Source organism: Crocodylus siamensis, chromosome 13 (assembly GCF_052110815.1).
Source record: "Crocodylus siamensis isolate JL-2025a chromosome 13, ASM5211081v1, whole genome shotgun sequence".
Lineage (NCBI taxonomy): Eukaryota > Metazoa > Chordata > Crocodylia > Crocodylidae > Crocodylus > Crocodylus siamensis.
In genome coordinates this window covers 29,038,128-29,044,162 of record NC_143407.1, presented here as the reverse complement: position 1 = coordinate 29,044,162, position 6,035 = coordinate 29,038,128, and positions in this window count along the sequence as shown.

The following is a 6,035-nucleotide window of genomic DNA, read 5'->3' as shown; positions in this document are numbered from 1 at the left end:
GTGATCTGATGGCCACCTATAAGTTTATCGGGGTGACCACCAGGATCTGGGGGAACAATTGTTCACCAGAGCACCCCATGAGCAGTTATGCCAGCAGAGATTTCATAGATTTCGTAGACATTAGAGCTGGAAGGGACCTCGGAAGATCATCACGTCCAGCCCCCTGCCCCAGGGCCAGGAAGTCAGCTGGGGTCACAGGATCCCAGCAAGATAAACATCCGATTTTTTCTTGAATGCGTTCAGAGTAGCTGCTTGAACCACCTCCTATGGCAGGCTATTTCAGACCTTGGGGGCTCGGATAGTAAAGAAACTCTTCCTTATGTCCAGCCTGAAACGGTCTTGCAGGAGTTTATAACTGTTCAACCTCATCATCCCTTGGGGGGCTCTGGTGGACAGTCGTTCCCCCAGATCTTGGTGAACACCCCTGATAAACTTACAGGTGGTCATCAGATCGCCCCTGAGCCTGCACTTTTCCAGGCTGAAGAGTCCTATAACTCTCAACCTGTTGGCGTAAGGTCTCTTTTCCTGACCTCTGATCATGCACATGGCTTCTCTCTGGACTCTCTCAAGCTTCTCCAAATCCTTTTTGAATTGTGGAGCTCAAAACTGGACGCAGTACTCCAGCTGCGGCCTCACCAAGGCTGAGTACAACGGGAGAATGACGTCCCAGGATTTGCTTGAGAAGCATCTATGGATGCAAGCCAGCGTTTTGCTCACTTTACTAGCCACAGCATCACACTGAAGGCTCATATTCATCTTGCGGTCAATCATGACCCCCAATTCCCTTTCACCTGTAGTGCTAGTCAGTGTAGCACTGCCAAGCTTACAAGGATGCTGCAGGGTTTTTCTTCCCAAGGTGGAGAGCCTTGCATTTTTCGGTGTTAAACACCATCAGGTTCTCATCCGCCCATTTCCTGAGCCTGTTAAAGTCAGCCTGGATCACCATCCTGTCCTCAGGTGTGGATGCTTTACCCCAAACTTTGGTATCATCAGCAAACTTGGCCAGTCCGCTTCTGACTCCAATGTCCACATCATTAATGAAGATGTTGAACAACCAGTTTTAGTTCCAAGCACCCCCTGCCACCATTTTTCAGTATGAGGACGCTGATATATGTGACGCTTCAGGCACTTGTAATTAGTGCAGCTCTCAGGAGCTGCACTAATTGAAGTGCCTCCCTGGTGCACGTGTATAAATGCCCCAGCAAGGGCTATCAACCTCAGCTTCTGCCATAGGTTTTGCAGCCTGGGCTGAGCCCTGGGCTGCCACAGTTATGCTGCTCCCAATCCCTGACCTAGTTAATCTGAAGTTAGCTTGAGTGTCATTACATTACATAAACTGCAATGTTGCCAGTGGCTCCAGTGTGGACATACATACTGGTGGGTAACTAAGTGTGGGACCCTGCATAAATTGGGGCTGTGCCTTTCAATAAGCATGTGTCTGTGAGTGTCTGTGTGTGAGGACGGCAGCTGTAAGCACGACTGGTTACTGTAAGCACCACCCTTTTCAACCTAAAAATCACACACTCCTCCAAGTAGAAGGCGTTTCATTTTCCTTGCAGTGATTGCTGTGGAGATTGAGGCTTCAAACTCCCCTGCCGCCAGCTCCCAGAGACCAGAGGCAAGTTCCATCCTCACTGCAGAGGAGCTCATCTGCTTTGACGCCTGGAGGAATTCAGCTGGTGGCTTCAAGGGAAGCAGATCAGAGGTCAAGAACTTTGCAGGGAATCACTCCCAGCAGCAGATTTCACAAGGTGCTGTGCACCTAGCCCATGCAGCACCAGGTCCAGTCCCGGAGTAAAGCCTATCCCCAACCTGGGAAGAGTCAAGCCTAGGGGCCATCATTTAAAATTATTTACATGGCCTTGATCCCAGGCAAGGTCCAGAAGCACAGTGTGGAAGCCAAGCTGCTGTATGGGGCCTCCTCTCCTGGTTGTATGAAGTGTGGGGTGCTTGCTTCTGCTTTTGCTTTTCACTGATTCTCAGCATTGCCTCTCTCACGTCCAAGACTACAGAAAAGGCAGCGGTGAACAGGCCTCTCCCTTTCCTATTCATTGCACTAACTGACATCTCTTCAGGGACCAGGGCATAATATTAAAGCATTTATAGCTAACGTGGACAGGACAGCCCCATAAGCCCTCGGGAAGTGTCCCATAGAGCTGAATAGGCAGTTCTCAGCTTTCTCGAATTTAAGGTAGACTCCTAGCCCTTCCATAAAATTCTGTGGCATGGGTCAAAAACCTGTTGAGCCCTATGCTTTTTCCTGAGGTTTCCAGAAGCATTTCTAGATACCTATGTTACATTTCTAACGGATCCTGTTCTAGCTCTGATAAATTCTATGAGGAGTTTCCATAAGGGAGGGGATATATAAAAAATGTGCTGCCTTTGCATACCAGCAATCAACAGATCTTCCTAGACACAGACGCCCCTAAATGTGACAGACAGCTGCAGTAGTGAGTAGCCAATCTAATCTAATTTCTCCCTCAGCTCTCTCTTTCTGTCTCCATCTCTCAAACTTGGGAGGTTAAGTTTGCATGGACAGGCTGACATGCAAATTCTTGCCATGTCACAGGTAAATCTAACTTTTTTTTCCCAGCTGCTCAATTGGTATAATAAAAGATATCACGTCTACCCAAAGGACCTTGCCTGCCTATGTCCTTAAACCAACATGGCTACAAGAGGTACCATCTACCTCTTGTAGGCACTTCTGCTGCCCTATTGCTGAATCTTTAACATACTCACCATCACAATGTCCATGGAAGATAGGGGAGTGCTCTTATCCTCATTTCACAGTGGAAAACGAGACCTGGAGAAGCCAAGGCCATTTGAACATTACTCCAATGTCATACCCAGGTGCACTGCTGTGACTCACACCATATGTCCTCACTCCCATGCCGCAGCACCGACTCCCAAGAGGAAACAGAGCTACCCATAAGCTTGCACTGCTATGAGGCTCACTGTCTCAGGTGTACCGAGTAGCGTGGGTATGAGTAGTCTGTCACAGAGCAGGGCCTTCTCTTGTAGCCTAAGTCCCTACCCACTAGACCATCCTTCCTCCTGAAAGCCAGCCATTCTTTCAGTTTTAAGAAAGGTTGCCTTACTTTGGGTGGAAGGAGTACAGCCCAGGTAGCAGCTGATCAATATCTGCTCCCAAACCCTTCAGTCCACTTCATTTTGGTTTTGCCTCCCAGTGCAGAAACATCCGTCTGAGCGGCAGCTGCACTCAACCTTGGTGTGATTCACTGCATTTGAAGGGGTGTCATGCCAGGGTCCTGCACCGAGTCATCAGGACCAGGCAGGATGACAAAGCAGCCTTGCAGTGACTAAAACGTCCCTGTTCTGGTCACTGAGTCACAGGAGCTTTATGTTCTGTGCCACAAGAGCCACATTTTTCACCTCTGAAACTCGATTCAGATCATTATGAAAAGACTCCTTCCATCAAGTGCATTCAAACTCCTTTTGTTTCCCCATGGCTCCCTTTGCCCCCTGCTTTTAGCTTAATCCAGACACTGTTCCTGAGGCTATGGGCATTTGGATTATACCTTACTTTTCATTCAGAGACACTTTATTGCAAGAGCTCCCTCTGGTGAAAAACTATAGCACCAGCATTTCCCCACATGAGCACACAGAAAAGCAGGGATTCAAGTCAAAGCCTCTTGGGACTAGTTTTGGTTTTTCAGCAGTTTTTTTTTTATTAGTTTCCCCTTTAACAAAACACTTAAAGGTAACAAACATAGAGATGGGAGAATTTTTTTTTAATTTAGTCCTCATTAAAATGTTCAGAGTCTGGGAATGCAAAACTCTTGGTTCAGAAATGATACGTTTTATTAGACCAACTTGGTTGTCTCACACCCATACGGCTACCAAATACATCCCAGAGTCTGGGAAGCCACTCAGTGACAGTGAGCAAGGTTTCATTTGCTAACAGTTCACTTAAACACGCCCCATCAGATGAACACACACGTGACATACTAGTAAATATCTGGCAGTTGTTAGAGAGAGGTGTGACTTCTGCTTACTCCTGGTAAAGGTGCCCTAAATCCAAACCCCGCCTGCCAAAACCCCAGTGAATTTGGAACAGTTTAGACCCGGGTTGGTAGGAGGTTTGCAAAAGATTCCAAGGCTTTGGCACGGTTCAGAAGGGTGGGAAGGGACCTGAGCAGATAGATCATCAAGTCCGACCCCCTGCCATGGCAGGAAAGAGTAGTGGGGTCAAACAACCCCAGCAAGGTGTTCATCTAGCCTTGTCTTAAAGACCCCCAGGGTAAGAGCCAGCACCACTTCTCTTGGAAGTTGGTTCCAGATCCTAGCCACCCTGACAGTGAAGTAGCGCTTCCTGATATCTAATCAGGATTTGAATTTACCCTCTGCCAGCTTGTGACTGTTATTTCTAGTCACTCCTGGCGGTGCTCAGGGAAACAGGGACTCCCCCAGTGCCTGCTGGTCCCCTCTGACTAGTTTGTAACAGGCCACTAGATCCCCCCTCAGCCTTCTCTTGTGGAGGCTGAACAGGTTCAGGTCCCGTAGCCTCTCCCCATAGGGTCTGCCCTGCTGCCCCCGATCATGCGAGTGGCCTCCTCTGGACCCTCTCCATGTTGTCCACGTCCCTCCTGAAGTGTGGTGCCCAGAACGGGACGCAGTACTCCAGCTGCGGCCTGACCAGTGCCGCATAGAGGGGGAGGATCACCTCCCTGGACCTGCTCGAGATGCATCTGGATGCATGACAGGGTGCGGTTGGCCTTCCTGACCGCGTCCCCACACTGCCGGCCCATGTTCATCTTGGCATCAATGACGACTCCAAGATCCTCTTCTGTCTCTGCACTGACGAGAAGGGAGTTCCCCAGCCTGTAGGTATGGTACAAGGTGCTGCACCTGGGGAGGAACAACCGGCACTTGTCAGTGTTGAATCCCATCCTGTTCTCATCTGCCCACCCCTGTAACTTGTCTAGGTCCAATTGCAGGCTATTCCTCCCTTCTAGTATGCCCACATCCCCCCACATCTTAGCGTCAACAGCAAATTTGAACAGGGTGCTATTTACCCCCTCGTCCAAGTCACTGATGAAGATGTTAAACAGCACAGGCCCGAGGACCGAGCCCAGGGGGACCCCACTGCCCACATCCCTCCAGGTCGAACATGACCTGTCCACCACCACTCTTGGGGTGCAGCCCTCCAGCCAGTTGGCGACACATCTGACTGTGTGGGTGTCGACACCACAGTCCCCAGTTTCTCACTGGGAACGGGGTGAGAGACAGTGTCGAAGGCCTTCCGGAAGTCCAGGAAGACGATGTCCACTGCTGCCCCTGCGTCTAAGGATTTGGTGGCCTGGTCGTAGAAGGCCACCAGGTTGGTCTGACAGGACCTGCCTCTAATGAACCCATGTTGGTTGCCCCTAAGCATAACCTCCCGCTCTGGCCCCTCATGGACATGTGCCAGGATAATTCTCTCAAAAAGCCTCCCCAGGATCAAGGTAAGACTAACTGGCCTATAGTTTCCCGGATCCTCCTTCCTCCCTTTTTTGAAGATGGGAACCACACTGGCCCTCTTCCAGTCCTCTGGCACCACACCAGAGCACCACAAGTGCTCGTAAAGCTGTGCCAGGGGCCCTGCTATGACCGCAGCTAATTCCCTCAGTATTCGAGGGTGGAGATTGTCCGGACCAGCTGATTTAAATACATCCAGTCCTTCCAGAAGTTCCCTAACTAGTTCCTCCCTGACCCATGGCCTAGGTGCGCCTTCCCTGGGGCCTGAGGGGGGCCCGGTGAGGGGCTGATCTGGTCCCTGCTCAGGAAAATGGAGGCAAAGAAGTCATTAAATAGGTTAGCTTTGTCATCTGGTGTGACGACCAAATTTCCTAGTGCGTCCTGCAGGGGCTTGTTTCTATTCATTCTGCAGGCTGGAGCAGCATACCGTAACGCCGCTGCCTTGTAACCAGCTCAGAGAATGCAGCAGCTTTCCATTAGGTAAATAGGGCTCCTTTCATTTGAAGCAAAAGCCAAAGAATAACTGAAACAAAACTCAAAACAGCAGTGATTCAGAG